The sequence below is a fragment of the Leptonychotes weddellii genome, chromosome 1, assembly GCF_054177405.1.
Source record: "Leptonychotes weddellii isolate Sample4059 chromosome 1, ASM5417740v2, whole genome shotgun sequence".
Taxonomy (NCBI): domain Eukaryota; kingdom Metazoa; phylum Chordata; class Mammalia; order Carnivora; family Phocidae; genus Leptonychotes; species Leptonychotes weddellii.
The window spans coordinates 154,575,613-154,593,711 of NC_138369.1; the positions used below are offsets into that span (position 1 = coordinate 154,575,613).

The 18,099-nt window shown below is 37.2% G+C and overlaps 1 long non-coding RNA gene across 1 annotated transcript in view; it reads right to left on the minus strand.

Moving 5' to 3' along the window:
• LOC145717279 (uncharacterized) overlaps nt 1–18,099 on the minus strand; it is a 150,243-nt gene that overhangs the window by 51,631 nt on the left and 80,513 nt on the right. Inside the window, exon 2 of the long non-coding RNA XR_014140392.1 lies at nt 2,212–2,282. This is a non-coding gene — a long non-coding RNA (uncharacterized LOC145717279). The remainder of the gene's footprint in view (nt 1–2,211; nt 2,283–18,099) is intronic.

Consider the following 18,099-nt stretch of genomic DNA (forward strand, 5'->3'; position numbering starts at 1 on the left):
GCATTCACATGTGGACCTCAAGGAAGAAAACATAAACATATGGAAAGGGAGGGGGAGGAGAGAGGGAAACAAGGTGTAAGAGACTGTTAATGATAAAGAACAAACTGAGGGTTGATGGAGGGAGGTGGGTGGGGGATGGGCTAGATGGGTGATGGGTATTAAAGAGAGCACCTGTTGTGATAAGTACTGAATGTTGCATATAAGTGATGAGTCACTGAATTCTACTCCAGAAACCAATATTGCACTGTATGTTAACTAAAATTTAAATAAAAAAAATACAAATGTATGGAATTGTTGAATCACTATGTTGTACACCTGAAACTAATATAACATTGGATATCAACTAGACTTCAATAACAAATTTTTTAAAAATAAAAAAAATAATGATTATCTTTAGATGGCGAGCTTTCAGGTGATTTTTAAATATATATTTCCTCCAAGTTTTTATGATTATTGTTTTTTTACAAATATTGAAAATCACTAATTTTTAAAGCTACAAATTTTGATATATGTAAATAAATGCATATGGAGTCTTCATTTTCACATAGCTTATTACCTGTTGAAAACTCCAAAGGTAGCAAAACCAGGTTAATAATTATTAGCTAGTTTATTTTCTAATGTTTACCAAAAAATGAAACTATTGTGCATGTCCCTAAATAATAATGCTGTAAAAATAGGTTTCAAGTAGGGCTAAAATTCTGCCTTTTAGAAAACTGGTAAACTGGGAAAATGATTGAGAACTCTGACTTTTATTCTCATTGGATTTCTAGTCACTTTTAACTGAGTGAAACTTGACCTTTGATTTACTCATGTCCAGTAAAAACTCAGGTGTAGTGTACCTGTTGAGCGAGTAGGACAAGAGGCAATTTCCCAATTGCTTGAAAGGGGCCAATAGGGCATAAAAATCCCTATGAAAACAGCGAAGGGAAATTTGTAAAGAATCTGATGGTGTCTTCAACACTGTGAGGTGGTATCACTGGCACAAGAAGAATCTTGTTGGGACCTAAAGGCAAAGGAATCTTTCCAAACTGTAAGAAGTGTTACTGTGTTTTTGGTTTTGTGCAGCTATTTCAGGGAGGTAAATTTTATTCTTTCTTAGTTTAAGTGAACATACATCTTTTGGTTGTGAATGTTGCTAACTTTCCATCCATTACATCATTATTCCATTAGGACAACAGCCTCCATGAAATGGAACTTATATATATATTTTTTTTTATGTTAGCCACGTTAGAATCAAAAATCAATAATTTAAGATAGATAATTTCTTAATTATCTAATCTATTATTTATTATCTAATCTACTATTATACAATTTAATCTACTATCATCTAATCCACTATTATACTATTTATATTATAAAAATATATATATTTTTTAAAGATTTATTTATTTCAGAAAGAGAGAGAGAGAATGAGAGAGAGTGAGCAGGGGAAGGGGCAGAGAGAGAGAGAGAATCCCAAAGCAGACTCTCTGCTGAGCGAGAAGCCCAAGACGGGGCTCGATCCTAGGGTCTCAAGATCACGACCCCAGCAGAAATCAAGAGGGGGCCACTCAACCAACTGAGCCACCCAGGAGCCCCTTTATCCATATATTTATCTGTGTAGTGCATAATTACTGATTGTCTCCTCAGAAGCATTCCTACATTGCACTTTTGATAACCTTCATTTCCATTTTTTGCAAGTTAAATTTATGCCAAATCCTGCAGGGGCATGTGTAGGTTAGGCTAAACCAATTGAACATTCCATTCCTCTAGCCATCATGACTGGTTCAATGGTAAGTGTGACTTGTGATCCCGTCCACTTAAAATGAAATTCATGACATTACGTGAGGATACTGGGGAAAAAATTCCCTATCATTCCTAAAAATAAGTAATGAGAAGTCAAGTAGACTAGGAACTTCTGGAAGACTTTTAGAAACACATAGAGAGTTCATCTTGGTATAAAGCAGAGTACAGTTGACCCTTAAACAACATGGCAGTTAGGGAAGCCAACTCCCCACCTCCTCAATGTCAAAAGTCCCGAAACAACTTTGACTCCCCCAGAACTTAACTATTAATAGCCTAGTGTTGACCAAAAGCCTTATCCATAACATAGTCAATTAACACGTATTTGTTATTTATATGTATTATATACTGCACTTTAACAATAAAGAGAGTGAAAAGAAAATACTAAGAAAATAATAAGAGAAAATAAATTTACAGTACTGTACTTACCAAAAAATCTGCATGTAAGTGGAACCATGCAGTTCAAAACCAGTTTTTCAAGGGTTAACTGTAATTGAGAACTAAAAAAAAAAAAAAAAAAAAAAATGGGTTCCATGTTAAATAATTAAATCATTAAATTTTCTTTGAAAACAAAAGCATCTACATTTTATATAAATAATCTCATATAAGACTCTTAAAAATTACAAATATCCTATCACCTTCATATAAAATAAAAATGTAAATCTAAATTAGTACTACATGGGATTTCTTGAATCAAAGCCTGATATCATTCAGTAAGGTGTGCTTACCAAGTGCATGTGTATTCCAACCTTGCTCATGTTTAACTTGATTATTGAATGTTTATTTCTTTTGATACATGGAAAGACACTCAATAAGCTATAAGGATACATTGTCCTATTTCTCACTTGTTTCATCTCAATTTTTGGGATAGCACAATTATCTTTATATGCCATTAGGAACTCTAATTTGGAAGAAAGTTCATACTCTTATGTATATCCCCTGGCCATAAAAATGCAGGTCATAATGTCACCTCCTTTCTATAACTTCTCCTCACCTCCCACAACTGGCTAAAGAAATGGCTCCCAAATAGCTCTCTGCAGCATTTGATGGGTACCTGATGCAGTATATTCCATTTATTTGTCTAGACGCCTATCTCTTCTTCTGAAATGCAGACTTTTTGATGGCAAGGATTATGTCTTATCTATCTCAATATTTTCAGTTACTAATTTCCAATTAGTAACTATCATTACTAACATAACATTAGTAATAATATTACTGACATATAATAGTTACTCAATAAATATTTGTTACATTGTGTTAAGAGTAGATCAACACAGTGAAGACTGCTTTATCTGTTTTGGTTTGGTTTATACAGTAAAGAAATTACCATGGCAATTCTTCTCTTCCATGTTGTAAGCATAGCCTTTATATTGTACAAACATAGCCTGAACTTAAATTTGTTTTGATCATTCAGGGAAAAAAAAAAAAAAGAAAAGAAAAGAAAATATCTGTGACAGGCTAAAGGAGGCAAATCCTCTATGTTTTTAAGACAGTCTATATTTATGTATATTTTAACCAATAAGATTTAGCATTTGTACATCTGAAGGGGATGTTATAACAAATTCATTTTTGTTAGTTACTTGTTGGTCTCTTTCAGGCACTATTTCTTGTAAACAAATAAATAGAAAAAACATTATTTTTATTTCATTCTAAAGCTCACTATGGAGGCACCTGGGTGGCTCAGTCGGTTAAGTGCCTGCCTTTGGCTCAGGTCATGACCTCAGGGTCCTGAGATGGAGCCCCATATCAGGCTCCCTGCTCAGCAGGGAGTCTGCTTGTTCCTTTCCCTCTGCCCCTCCCCCAGCTTGTGCTTGTGGGCTCTCTCTCTCTTTCACAAATAAAATCTTAAAAAAAATAAATAAAGCTCACTAGAAATATAAGAACAAAGATGTTCAGAAATACACTCCACTTGGCTATTCTTAACAGTAGAGCGTTGTGTACATATTACGCAGCATCATTTAAGAATTCAATTACTGCAGCTTTTTTGGCCTGGTAACAATTCTAAACTTGAAAATATCAGTGTAATATATAAAATATTCATGTTTTTCTTTTTATACTGTTTAAATCTAAGGGAACAAATCATTCAGCCGTCAAGAGAGAAGGTAAAGATATGTAATTAGTTTCGCTCCCAGATCTTTCACAATCCTGATGTGACTTTCTCCAAACAAGCACCTTAGATTCATTGATTATTTCAGTGATGAAAATCAAGACAGCAATCCTTTTTCCTTTGTATCTCAAGAAATGCAATAATGATTAATATTTATGGGAAGACATATGTAGAGAAAATTAGTGATCCAAAACACAAATGTGGTAGCTAGATCCTAAAAAGCAACCACTTTTTAAATCACGCCTCCTGGTATCCAGACTTTCACACTGCATAGGAGCTGTCTCTGTGTATCAACAGAATGAGGGTGAAAAGTGACAAGGTGGGGCTTGCAAGGTTATCAGAAGCCTTGAGGCTTCTGCTTTGGTCTCTTTTGGATACTCTCTTAGGAAAAAGCCAGGTACCTATGCAAGTCCTACTTCCCTGACATGGCTCTAAGCCAGCCACGTGGAGAGAATGTGTAGAGAACGAGACGCTGGGTCAGCCTCAGCTGTTAGAGCCTTCCCAGCCGGGGACCCGGACACGTGAGTAAAGAAGCGTTTGGACATTTCACCCCAGCAGACTAATGTGTAGATGAATGAAGGAACCTGTCTGACAGAACCCAAGACTACAGAGATGCTCAGCTATCTTCAGCAGTTTAAACCACAGCACTTGATCCCCTAGTCATTACAGATCAGAGATATGCTGCTCTTGTTGAGCTCTGCCCAATTTTCTGACTTCCAGAACTGTGAGTACAATAAAGTTGTTGTTGCTTCATACCACTATGCTTTGGAGGGTTTGTTAGGCAGAAATAGAAAACTGGAAAAAAATCAATAAGGGAAAAGAAGAGATAGGCATGAATAATAAATTTTGATAAAGATATTAGTTTAGTGCCAGTAATTATTTTCCAAAATAACATTCACCAGTTACTTCCTTCTAGTGGTCTAGAAAGGAAGCTAACTTTTCGGAAGTATGACACATATGCTGGATCTACTGACCTACCTCTACAGGAAATGAGGCTTCTAGGACACCTGGGATATAACAGATGGCCTGCCAGATCCAATCAAGGCTTGCTTTTGCCTCCACAACGGGACTAGCGACCCCTGAAACTCAGCTTGTTGCAACACGATTCGGTTTCATGTGTTTGACAGTGTCTAAGGGATTTCTAAATCCTCCTATTCTAGAAAACAAAGCAATTAATTGAGAAGACATGAAGATGACTTGATAAAACACATAAAGTGTGAAATAATACATATATGAACATTACAAACATCTGAGTGTTTCTAAATCCTTTACATTTTAACATTAAAATACAGTGGTAATAGCTAGCCCATATCACCTATACTATGGGAAATACTGTACTCCATACTTTTCTAATAAAAAAAAAAAAAGGAAAAACCTGAATAGGCCTTTTATTGACCTCTTTATTTTCTCTGTAACAAATTGTTTGAACTATTCAAAATGTCAGAGTAATCCCTATGTATGTAAACACCCCCTTCCCTATGTATGTGTTCAGTGATTATGTCAATAAATTATGTCATTCTGATACCTGATTGAAAATAAACATTTCATAGATCTTCTAGATTTTTCCAACATCTGGTAGTATATGAAGAACATTTTCCATGATTGACAAGATATTTTAAATATTTTCTATATTTAAGCACCCTTGCAACAATTATTAAGTACCTATTATTTATTTACCAAGCACTGTGCCAGGAACTGAGAATAGAGCTACAAGCAAAACAATGCTTTTGTCCTAATGGAGTTTAGAGCCCAGGGTAGGATTCAGTGATTACCTATAACACATGAAAAAAGTGCTACAAAGGAGAAAGAAAAAAACAAAGAGCTTTGTAATATGGGTGTCAGTAAAGACTTCTTATAGAAATGACCTTTCATTTGAGGTCTGATGGATAAGAAACCATGTCCTAACCAGAGCAGGTAGCAAAGTGACTCATGTCCTGGGTCAGAAAAGAGTATGTGGAAGGCCAGTAAATGGGAGAGTGCATAGGATACTCAAGCAACTCAAGGAGACACAGGCTGATGGATAGAGGACATAGTGGTATGGGACAGGCCTGTAGAAATAGACAGACCAGATCTTACATGACTGGTAGAACCTATTAAGGATTTAATTTTTGTTTTATAAAAAATGTGAGGCATCGGAGGATTTTAATCAGAGAAATGACAAGATTTGGATTAAAAATGCAATGTTATTGGCTATGTTGTAGAAAATAGATTGTGAATGAATAAATAATTTAGAAGGCTACTAAAATAGACCATGTGATAAATGATGGTAGCTTCTAACATGTGTTGTATAGAGGATATGGAAATGAATACACTCAAAATGTTTACAAGAGGAAGAATTATCTGCATTTTGAACTGAATTAAATAGGACAAGTGGGAAAGAAAGGTGTAAAGGGGTTTGAGCTTGAATAACTGTAAATATGAAGGTGGCTCTCAGCTGAGGTAAAGAACTCTGGAGGAAGACTAGGTTTTATTGTGGGAATATTTGATATACTGCCATTTTATATTTGTGGTGCCTTTGGGTCATCCAATTAGGGATATAAAATCATCAATTGAATATGTAAACAAAACTCAGAGGTGTGGCTAGAGGTGGGCATAAATATTTTGGAGTTACTCTATTGGTAATTGAAGCTATGGTAAAAAGAAGAGCACCTAGGAGGAGAATATAGAATGAGAAGAGAAAGGGACTTTGAATAACCTGAAATTCAAAGGCTAGATAAAAGAGCATAAGCCAGCAAAGAGACTGGCAAAGTGCGGCCAAAGAATCTGGAACAAACCCTGGAGAATGACATGGAATCCAAAAGAAGAATTTCAAGAAAGAGTGTCAAATGCTGCTTGAGAGGTTAAATATGCATTGGCTGCAGTTATAAGGAAGTTATTGGTTACCTTAGTGAGACACCTATTAGGGAAGATAAGGAGTGGTGGTAATGTGAGATCTAGATTAGAGTGACTTGGAGAATACATCTGGGGTTTATAATTGAAGATAGAATACACAGATAACTCTTAAGAAATCTAGAAGTGGAAAGAAAGCAATAAATAGAGGAACGGTGAAAGGAAATGTGGTATTGAGGAGATTGTGGGCATGTGTACGTATGTGTAGAACGTGTATTTTTTTTTTTTTAAGATGAGAAGAGCTGAGCATGCTTGAATACCTTCCCCCAAAGGGGACAATCTGGCCAAATTGCTCCCGTAATGCAATAAAGGCATTGCAATAAAGAAAGAAAGAAAAAAAGACAAGGACTTAGTAGGAAGGGATATGCTGAAATAGAAAAAAAAAAAAAAAGAGAGAGAAGTAATTCTAGAGTAAGGATCCGGAAAAGCACAGGAACCAAAAACAGGTGTAGACAAATGGCTAGCAGAGCATGATCACATCAACCAGTTTATAAATATTTTCAGATAGTGTGTATTTCCAGTCTTCTGTCCCTATCTTCTAAACTCCCTAGCATTAAATGAGAAAACTAACATATTTAAATTGCTCTGAGTAAATTCACATCTCCATTGTCATAGGAACAAATTTAGTCCACAAATAATACAAATAAACATGTTCAATTGTAAATTTTTTCATAAAATAATTTAATGATTCAATATTTAATACAAATGTATTATAGTTGTATGACAAGTAAAATTTTTTGAAAATTCCTATTTAGAAGTTTGTATTTCTCATTAAATCACACTTGATTAATAATTTATTTTTATTAAAAAATATTTTAAATTCAAGTTACTGTAAATTCATAGGAACATAATGCTGATTTCCTTGTTACTTGAATTAAAAAGAGTTGTATTTTTCTTTTACTTCTTAGTTCTACAAAGAAGACAGATTAAAATTGCTTTTTAGACAGCAACAAAAAGGAAAGAACTATAGCTACATGAAACATCATAAAAGAATCTCAAAAACATGCGAGCAAAAAAAGCCAGTTACAAAGGAGTTGTACATTTTGATGTGTTGGTTACATAGCATATACATTTTTATTATCAAGCTATACACTTAAGATCTTCACATTTTATTGCATGTAAATTAGGTCAGTACAATTGCACTTAAGTATTTCCATTAGAATTCAAAAACAAAAGGCATTTTCTATTTTTAATTAATGCTGTTTTTGTCCTATTACTTTCCAAAAGAGATCAGTCTCCCTTCAGAATTGGGCTTATTTGGGGAGGGGGGGCATCCATTCTTCCCCAGCCTGTATTATCTGTGGTCACATTTCTATGGTAGGCATTAAGCCATTTCAGAGTCCCCATGTATATCTGAGAATCAAGCAGGGGACACTCTGTTCTATCAAGAACAAATACCTCAGGCTTGTTTCCTCTCCCTCAACCTCCACACTCAACCACCATTCCTGACCATCTGGCAGCTTAGGAACCACTGTGTCTATTCAAGAAGAGTCTGACTGTTGGAGAAGGTCAACAAGAAGACGTGACCACCAGTTGACCCACAAGCTGGACTTGGGCAAATGGGGGCTCCCCATCCCTTCCTGTGTCCTTGGAATGTGTATTCCACTTGCCTTCCCTGCTCCCAGAAGCTGCACCCAGGATATAGCCTTGAGTTAGAAATGCGGTGTTGAGGCTAGGCAGACCAGGTACATAACTGAACCCAGTTAAGGCCTCTATATAACTTCTAAGATTCTGGAGGGTGGGTGCAGAGATTTACTCTGATTGTGGCTGCCCAAGACAAGCCTCATATGTAAGTTCCCTTGCTTATTAAAACTGCCGCCTACCAATCTGGAGTGGTTGGCCTCTTTCTCAGGTCTCTTCCCAGATGATATCCAGGAAGCCCCTGAGACTGTGAACTAACAATGACTCTACACTAAGGTGGTTTATTTGGAAGGAAGTAAAAGAGCAGTACCCTCCTTTTGCCACATTTCCCAGTCATGCAGCAGGCTCAACTCTTCAGTTCCATATCATGGCTGAGATTTCTTCACTGTGTACTTACTGCCCTAAGAGCCTAGTGATCAGCCTTTCCTTACCAGATCCAATCATCCTGAACAGGAGAGCTCTGAGTATACTAATAATTGTCCGTATCTTCAGCCATCAATTCCTACCCAAGGATAAACCTCGTCACAGTTTGATGATTCTGTGGGAACAGTTGTTGCTTTGGGAAAAACTACAATCCCCTAAAAGCAGAGTTGTGTACTCCACCGTGCATCCAAATAGGACAAGTGCATCAGAGCTGAAGAGTCTAACTGAAGGACAATTTCTTTTATCTAGATATAAGTAGCTACATACTAACTGGTGTTGAACTTTGCAGAATAGCAAATTCTTTTTTAGCTGCTTCTTCAACAGAGGTGATGATTAAATCTAAGCATCTTCCTATTTTCCCAACTCTTTCACCTCTTCATCTCAGACATACACACACATAATCCATACAAAGGAAATAAAAAAAGTCTCCAACATATAGCTGTGGCACAGCCATTTACAATATTCCACGTTATTGGATGAGAAAACTGGATTCTCAATTGAAAATGTAAGTGCTTATGATTTCACTGTTTATTCAGTAATAATGGGTGCTTTTATTGGCTTCAAGAGTGTAAACAGGGCCCCTTATAACACACTTTCCCCTGAGCATTTCCGCTTCAAAAGACTTTTTCCAAATACAAAATTCAAGGATCCATTCCTTGAAGAGACAAAAGTTTCTTCAAGTCTTTAAACCATAGTTCTTATCAGTGCCTGCCTTTAAATATTTTTTAAATTCTTAGGGATGAATTTGAGATAGTTCATTCTGTTGACAGCACAAAAAAGTCATGGCGGCATGTCTTTCACAACCATTTCAAAAACCACAAAATATGAAAACTTTATTTGAACTGTATTTGAATGTATTAGTGAGTATGTCTAGGCCCATCTATATCCTCCAAAATGGTGCCAATAGAAGATTCATTTAGTATGTGAACGCCCTAATAATGAGATTTTGAAGGAAAAAGGAAGTTAATAATAAAAAAAAAAAATCAATGAAAAATGGAGAAAAGGGAACTGGTGAAAAAAAAGTAGAGACTAAGAACAAAAGGTGAAAAGAGTCGGAAGATGACCATGACTGAAACAGATTTAAATGTGTATCACTCTTTACAATAACTTCATAGAGCATCTTCATACTCCTGTGGTTTTCAGTAAAAAGTTCTAAATCTACCTCGTAGATTTTGCTTTCCTCTATTTTATTCAACAAAATAAGCAACAGAACATGTCATTTTTAAAAATGAACATACTTTTCTCAGATTTAGTCTTCATAAATTACATGCTCCCTAGTGTTCTCACAGCACAACATCTAGGAAAAAGATTATATTTCCACAGCTACAACTTGTTCTTCATAGCCCTGATTTCTCATTGTTGTTATCTGCAGCAATGTAAAGAGATCTAACTTCATTCCTGGACAAAGGAATGAAGAGGAGGATAATAATAAGCATATTGATAACAATAACAACTTAATAACTAACATGTTGTCAGATATTGAGTCAAGCTCTTTATAAACCTTACCTTTCAAGATCTTATCAATAATACTGTCAGGTTGACATTACAGTTGAGAAAACTGAGACTCACAGAGGTTAAGAAACTTGATCAAAACTCTAGATCGTATCAGAGTCCAGTCTGTCTTATGGTCGAGTCAGCACACTTTCCACTACACCATCTGAGATTTTTCAAGAGATTCTCAACCATGCCTTTCCTAACCCATCAGGGGATACCCACACCATGCCTTACTTTTCATTCTGCCTCTTCTACAAATCCTACTTATCATTTATCCTGAAAATCTAAAAAGCCCTTATGTTTGTTCATTCTATTAGCTCCTGTCTAAAGCTAGGGTGATTTTGAAAACAGTCATGAACATGGCTCTGATTCTGTTTGTGCATAATAACCCTGCATTACATCGACAGTGGACTCTTTCTTTCCATTTATTATGGGCCACAAAATCATGTCTAAATAGCTAGTCACATTATTTATAAGACTCTTCTCACTGCAAACATTACCTAAGGATGTTCCCAATGGACTATGTTCTTGCCTGGATTCACAGTGTCTTTAATGTGTGGGACTCCTAAGGTAGAACTAGACAGTCTTCTGCATGACAGAAAATTGTGGTCTCATGAAGCCAGTTTCTACAAGGCTACACAGATAGACATATAAAGACAGACAGCAGGACTGAGGATGTCAAAAGTCATTTCTGAGGGAAAAAAAAAAAATCCTCTCTGATTCATATATCTGCTTGGCCAAATTTCTATTCAAAAATCAAAGAAATGAATTGGGAGCTCTTGGAAGAAAGCCTTTGAATGCTGTTCAGCCAATTCCCCAAGATAATAGCAGGCATTGTATCATGTTTGTTTGGTCCTCAACACACAAAACCACAAAACTTGTTTTTATTTTTATTTTTTTATAGAAAAGATGGTTAAATGAAAAGTTACTGCCTTGTTTTGCTGAAAAGGAAAAAGGGATACAGGTTTTTACTTTTCTTTTATGAATTGAAAGCTATTTCAAAATATAGAATAGTCCAAGTATAATAGGAAGGAAATGAACAGAGGCCTTAAACTTCTATCTCTTTTTGTTTTGACACATCCACAATTGAACATGGCATTCAGTATATCTTTCAATGGTGAAACAGAAGAATACAGTAGTAATGAACAGTGCTTAACACTGTCTGTTTCATTTTTTGAGACAGAAATGTCCTGTAGAATGAGTTTAAAGAAATGAAGTTTTATAAAAAGGAGATAGAAGGGAAATACTGGGCATAAACTGTGACCCTTCTAAGTTTCTGAAGCTGTAAAGCAGAAAGAAAAAAAGAAAAAAGAAATAAATCTATAGAAATGTAATTGGCATGCAACTGTTTAGAGAGAAAGGATATTTGAACAAGAACTGTATTAGCAATTGCTGGAATCCTGATCTTGTAACAAGATTTAGAAATGAAGGAAAAAGATAAAAATTAATAAATAAGGAAGGAAACTAAAGGAAGGAGAAAGAAAAAATAAGTTGCAGAAAACATGGGAAAAAGTTTAGACATTTTTAAAGAAAATAAGTTTTTTAGGGGTGCCTGGGTGGCTCAGTTTGTTAAGTGACTGCCTTCAGCTCAGGTCATGATCCTGGAGTCCCAGGATCGAGTCCCGTATTGCCATCGGGCTCCCTGCTCAGCAGGGAGTCTGCTTCTCCCTCTGACCCTCCCCCCCTCATGTGCTCTCTCTCTCTCTCATTCTCTCTCTCTCAAATAAATAAATAAAATCTTTTTAAAAAATAAAGAAAATAAGTTTTTTAAAGAAAAAAAAATGTGCACATGGTGAGAAATAGGGATAACATATCATTATTAGTTGCCTAAAGGTATATCACCTAACATTAAAAAAGAAATTTGGACAACTTCACTAACCCCACAGATAATTCCTAATTATGTCAAAAACAAAAACAAAACACCAACACCAAAAAAGCAGCAATTGTTCCTGTAAACACTCATGTTAACTGTCTACTCCTGAATGAATCCATAAAATTTTTAATACAGTAAAGTTACACTTGATATTTAACGGAGTCGGGGCTTTCAAATTTCTTTCCATGAACCATTTGAATACTTACTAAGTAAATTATTCAACTGATATAGACTTTAACTGATATAGCCTGCTAAGAATTAAGACATTTTAGATCTGGAAACAGATCTAAAACTCTAGACGGTATCAGGTATCAGAGTCCAGTCTGTCTTATGGTCGAGTCAGCACACTTTCCACTTGGAAACAAGCATGATGGTTTGATTTACATATATTGTGAAATGATTACCACTATAGGTTCAGCTAACATCCATCTTCTCATACAGATACAGTAAAAAGAAAGAAGAAAAATGGAAAAAAAAAATTCTCCTTGTGATGAGAACTCAGGATTTAATTTCTTAAACAACTTTCCTGTATGTCATACAGTTAGAAAGTTGTCAAACAACTTTCCTGTATAGTCAATTGTGTTGTACAGGACATCCCTAGTACTGACTTATCTTATAACCAGAGGTTTGTACCTTTTGACCACCTTCCTCCAATTCCACCACCCCCACATTCCACCTCTGGTAATCACAGATGTCTTTTTCTATGAGTTGTTGTTTTTTTTTTTAAGATGCCACATATAAGTGAGATCATACAGTAATTATCTTTCTCTGATTTATTTCACTGAACATAAATGCATTCAAGTTCCTTTTGTTACAAATGGTAGGATTTCCTCATTTTTTTATGGTTGAATAATACTCCATTATACACACACACACACACACACACACACATATATATATATTTCTGTATCTATCCATCTTTCAATGGACACTGAGGCTGTTTCCATGCCTTGGCTATTATAAATAATGTTCCTGTGAACCTGAGAGTGCAGATATCTTTTCAAGTTAATGTTTTCATGCCCTTTGAATATATTCCCAGAAGTGGAACTGTTGGATCATGTGCTATTTCTATTTTTAATTTTTTGAGGATCCTTTATACTGTTTGCTATCGTAGCTGTACCAATTTACATTCTCACCAGCTGTACTTAAGTGTTCCCTTTTCTCCATATTCATGCCACCACTTTCCTCTTGTCTTTTTTTTATGATGGCCATTCTAACAGGTGTGAGGTGATAGCTCATTGTGGTTTTAATTTGCATTTCCTGAATGACTAGGGATGTTGGCCTTTCATATATCTTCTCTGGACAAATGCCTATTCAGGTCCTTTGCCCATTTGTTAATTGGGTTGCTTTTTTGCTATTGAATTGTATGAATTCTTTACATATTTTAGATCTTAACCCCTTATCAGATATTTGGTTTGCAAACATTTTTTTCCCATTCTGTAGGTTGTTTTTTTACTTTGTTGATGTTTATTTTGCTGTGCAGAGACTTCTGTGTTTGATGCAGTCCCACTTGTTTTATTTTGTTACTGATGCTTTAGGTGTCATATTCAAAAAATCATTGCCGAGACTCATGTCAAGGAGCTTTGTTTCTGTTTTCTTCATGGTTTCAGGTTTTACATTTAAGTCTTTAATCCAGTCCAACTTTATTTTTGTTAGTGGTGTGAGATATGGATCCAGTTTAATTCCTTTGCATGTGAATATCTAATTATCCCACAACCATTTATTGAAGAGATGGTCTTTTCTCCACTGAGTTTTCTTGGCTCCCTTGTCAAATATTAGTTGACCATATATGCTTGGGTTTATTCTGGGCTCTTGATTTTGTCCTATTGTTTTGTCTATTGTTATGGTTAGCTTCCCTGGTTAGACAGACTAAAGGCTATATTCAGCGATGACTAGGGCAACAAATTAGATATCCTGCCCAGGTGCCGTGGAAGAAGAAGGTTTAAAGCTGGTAAAGCTCTTTGTGGAGTGCCTGGGTGGCTCAGTCGTTAAGCGTCTGCCTTCAGCTCAGGTCATGATTTCAGGGTCCAGGAAGCCTGCTTCTCTCCCTCTCCCATTCCCCCTACTTATGTTCCCTCTCTCGTTGTGTCTCTCTCTGTCAAATAAATAAATAAAATCTTAAAAAAAAAAAAAAAAAAGCTCTTTGTTTGTTATCTCAACTCAAGCCAACCTGCATCTCAAGTTCCCTGGCTGAGCCAGGGCCACTGGCTTCGTTTTGCAAACTACTGATTCTGCTTGCCCTTCGCTAGATTAGAGCACCAGGGGGTTGCACAGCTTCCAGGAGTTGTCACCCCGTCTCTTCTGGTCAGATGGGACTGGAAGAAACTCTCCACAGTAGGAAGGGCTATGTCTCAGCTCTCTTGCCTGGGCAAGAGGGGAGGGTCCACTCTAGGCTACACTCAATTTCCCAAACAGACTCTCTGATTGGGAGGGGCTGGGAGCTACCTTCAGCCTTGGCTATGAATTAATCCCCTGGCTTCTGATAGCATGGGGAGTCTCTATGCCCAGCACTGACTTAGCTCTAGGAGTGATTAATTTTGCCTGAGTGCCCCAGGGCCACACAGCTTCCAGGAGTTGTGGCCAGCCCTTCTGCTCAGAAGGGGCCAGAAGACCCTCTCCACAACAGGGGGACGGTGATTCTTCTCCTTGTGTGGGTGTGAGCAAAACAGGCTTGAGGGTAGGCAAAATTTCTCTTTTGAGTATCTGAATCAGGCACATGTACACCCCACCAAGTTCCATGCTCAGAGTACATCCCCATCCCTGTTCTCCAGATGAGCAAAACCACTGGCTGGGATTCCTACTGAGCACTGCAAATAAGAACTCAGTCTACTAGATCTGTGTGCTGGTTGTTCTGAGCTCCTCCCTGCTTCTCTGTGATTACCACTGGTTGAGCCCCCAAATATTTCTCTGCAATCCGCATGGTGTGAGAACAGAGTAGAGGTCCCCACAATGTGACCCTAATGCTGGGGGGAGGGAGCTGGCTGTCCCCTGCCCTGTTCTCTTTCCCACTGGAGAAACCAGGGGCTCAGGGGAAACCTCTCAAGGTGCTGGGCTGGGCTGGCCTGGAGGAGGGACAATGCAGTCAACATGCAGCCACTCCTCTTACCCCTCTAATGCAGTCCATCTTGGTCTCTGTGGTGCAGGGTAGGGGGATGTTTCAGACTCACCCCATGTTTGAGGATTCTTCGAGTGGTGTCTTGTTCTGGAATAGTTATTAGTTGTTCTTATGAAGGAAAACAAAGTCAGTATCTTATGTTGCTGTCTTATGACATCACTCCCATAACTTAATAAACTAGAGGAAGCACTGAAAGTCAGGCTTCAAATCTGAACTGTACTTTCATTTCCTGTCTTTACTACTACAGGATTTATGGCTCCCGTGGCATACATGAGAAGAATCAAGGCAATTCTGAGCCAGCAGTCTCACACAGATGGCATCTCTTCTGTCATAATTAGGCAAAATGTACATCATGAGAGAGGAAAATATAATTTTTTTTTTTGTATATTCTCCCTTGAGTTTTTGCTCCTATTCTTATGTTGTTTCCATTGCCAGTGTGGAGGAAGGAAATTGTCATTATGCATGTGTTATGGGTTGTAGGAGAGACCTTTTTTTTTTTTTAAAGACTTTATTTATTTGAGAGAGAGAATGAGAGAGAGAGAGAGAGAGCACATGAGAGGGGGGAGGGTCAGAGGGAGAAGCAGACTCCCCGCCGAGCAGGGAGCCCGATGCGGGACTCGATCCCGGGACTCCAGGATCATGACCTGAGCTGAAGGCAGTCGCTCAAACAACTGAGCCACCCAGGCGCCCCGAAACCTTTTTTTTTACAAATCAAACATTTCAGAAGTTTCCTTCTAGTAGATTTTTTTTCATTTTCCTGGTAAATGTTTATTCCCAGTTTGAAAATGGAGACTGACATTAAAATTATTCTTTTGTGACCATAGCTGTATTTTGGAGTAGATTTTTTTTTTTAAAGATTTTATTTATTTTTGACAGAGAGAGAGAGCACAAGCAGGGGGAACAGCAGAGAAAGAGGGAGAAGCAGACTCCCTGCTGAGCAAGGAACCCGATGCGGGACTCGATCCCAGGACCCTGAGATCATGACCTGAGCTGAAGGCAGATGCTTAAGCCACCCAGGTGCCCCATGGAGTGGATTTTTTTCGTGTGGAAAAAAAAGAAGGAAACAAAAAAACAACACAAAAATACTTGAGCAACAAAATATAATGAAACAAATTTATGTTTATAAGTAATTTAGAGAAAATATTGCCAGCATAGAAGAAAAAAAGAGGAAGTAATTATAAGAACACACAGATTATATCTAAAACACTCAAAAAATTTAAGTTTGGTTGAGATCAGTAAGATAATTTCCATGTCTCTCTTGCTCTGTTCTTTGGACTTACTTCCCCCACATATAGTGCTTTGCTCAGTCTTGGATGTCCACATTTCTTAAAATACAACCTGAAATCACAACAAAAGAATCAGAGCCTGTCTTGTCCAGGTCTGCGAGTAGGTCGTATTTTGGTAGCAAATTCTCTTCATTACAAGACCTCCTTTAATGGAGGCCTAATGCTATGATATGTTGATATTTTTAGCCACAGCAAGAAGTACCTAAAGCCATCCTACCTCTGATAGAAATGATATAGTAAGAAAAGGAATCTGACAGAATTAGAGATCATTTTGAGTTTGAAGTAATGATGGGAAATACCAAATAGATATATGAATAGGGAATATAGACAGTAATATTCCAAAGACATCTGCAAAAGGTAGAAATTGAAGTGAACAATTCGTGTTCACTTCACGAATTGATTTGGGCTCCAAAGGAAGTAGATCTTGAGACAGGATTCAATGCAAATAGTTTTATTAGGGTTGATTTGGGAAATACCTATAAATGAGGAGGAAAATAACAAAGGGAAGGGAAAACAATCAATATAGAATGCATTACCCTGAAATTCACTGCTGGAGAACAATGGGAGCCATTTTAGAGCACAGACATCTAACTTATCCAATCAGACTTGAGGGAGATGGTGAATTTATGCAGCAACTACTGTCAGTAATTGATCAAATGCAGCTGCCAGGGGAAATCAGTTCTTGGCACCTCCGGCTCAAGTAGAAAGGGATCCCACATACACAGACAACTCTCAGAGAGATGCAAAAACTAGCTGTTGGAAATGAGGGCAGGGTGCAATGAAACTATATGGTCATAAGAAACTTGGACAAGGCAACAATAGCTTCGGCCAGAGGCAGTGGGGTGCTGAAGTCAGCTCACGCTCACTTCCAAGATCTTATTTACTTACTTCCTTCCACATCTTTCCCTAAGTTCCCATTTGGTGACTTCACATGGGTAGCTTGAAATCAGCTGTGGTGGAAGGATTTATACCACGGAAATCAGCAAATGCTACATATCAGTCTTCTTTTTTTTTTTGTCTTTTCTTTTGAGAAACATTCTTTTGGTAAACATTTACTAGCACACCACTATATAGAGCAATATTTACTGAAATATACAAAAGATGAAATCTTGCTAGAAATTTTTTTTTTCTTTAGAGAGGGAGGGGAGAGGGGTGGAAGGAGAGGGAGAGAGAGAATCTTAAGCAGGCTCCATGCCCAGCACGGAGCCCAATGCTGGACTCAATCTCACAACCTCGAGATCAAGGTCAGACGCTTAACCAACTGAGCCACCCAGGCACCCCCCCGACTTTTTTTTTCCTTGCTAGATAATTTTTTTCTAAGTTACCTGCAGAAAAAATATTATGAATATATGAATTGCAGTGAGCTTCAACACTTGTTTGATACTCTCTTTTCAAAACATCTTCAAACTTTTGATAACATAACTAATGCTTAAAATGACTACAAAAATAAGGATTTAGATATCCTTGCTCTGGGTGAAGTGCTCTGCTA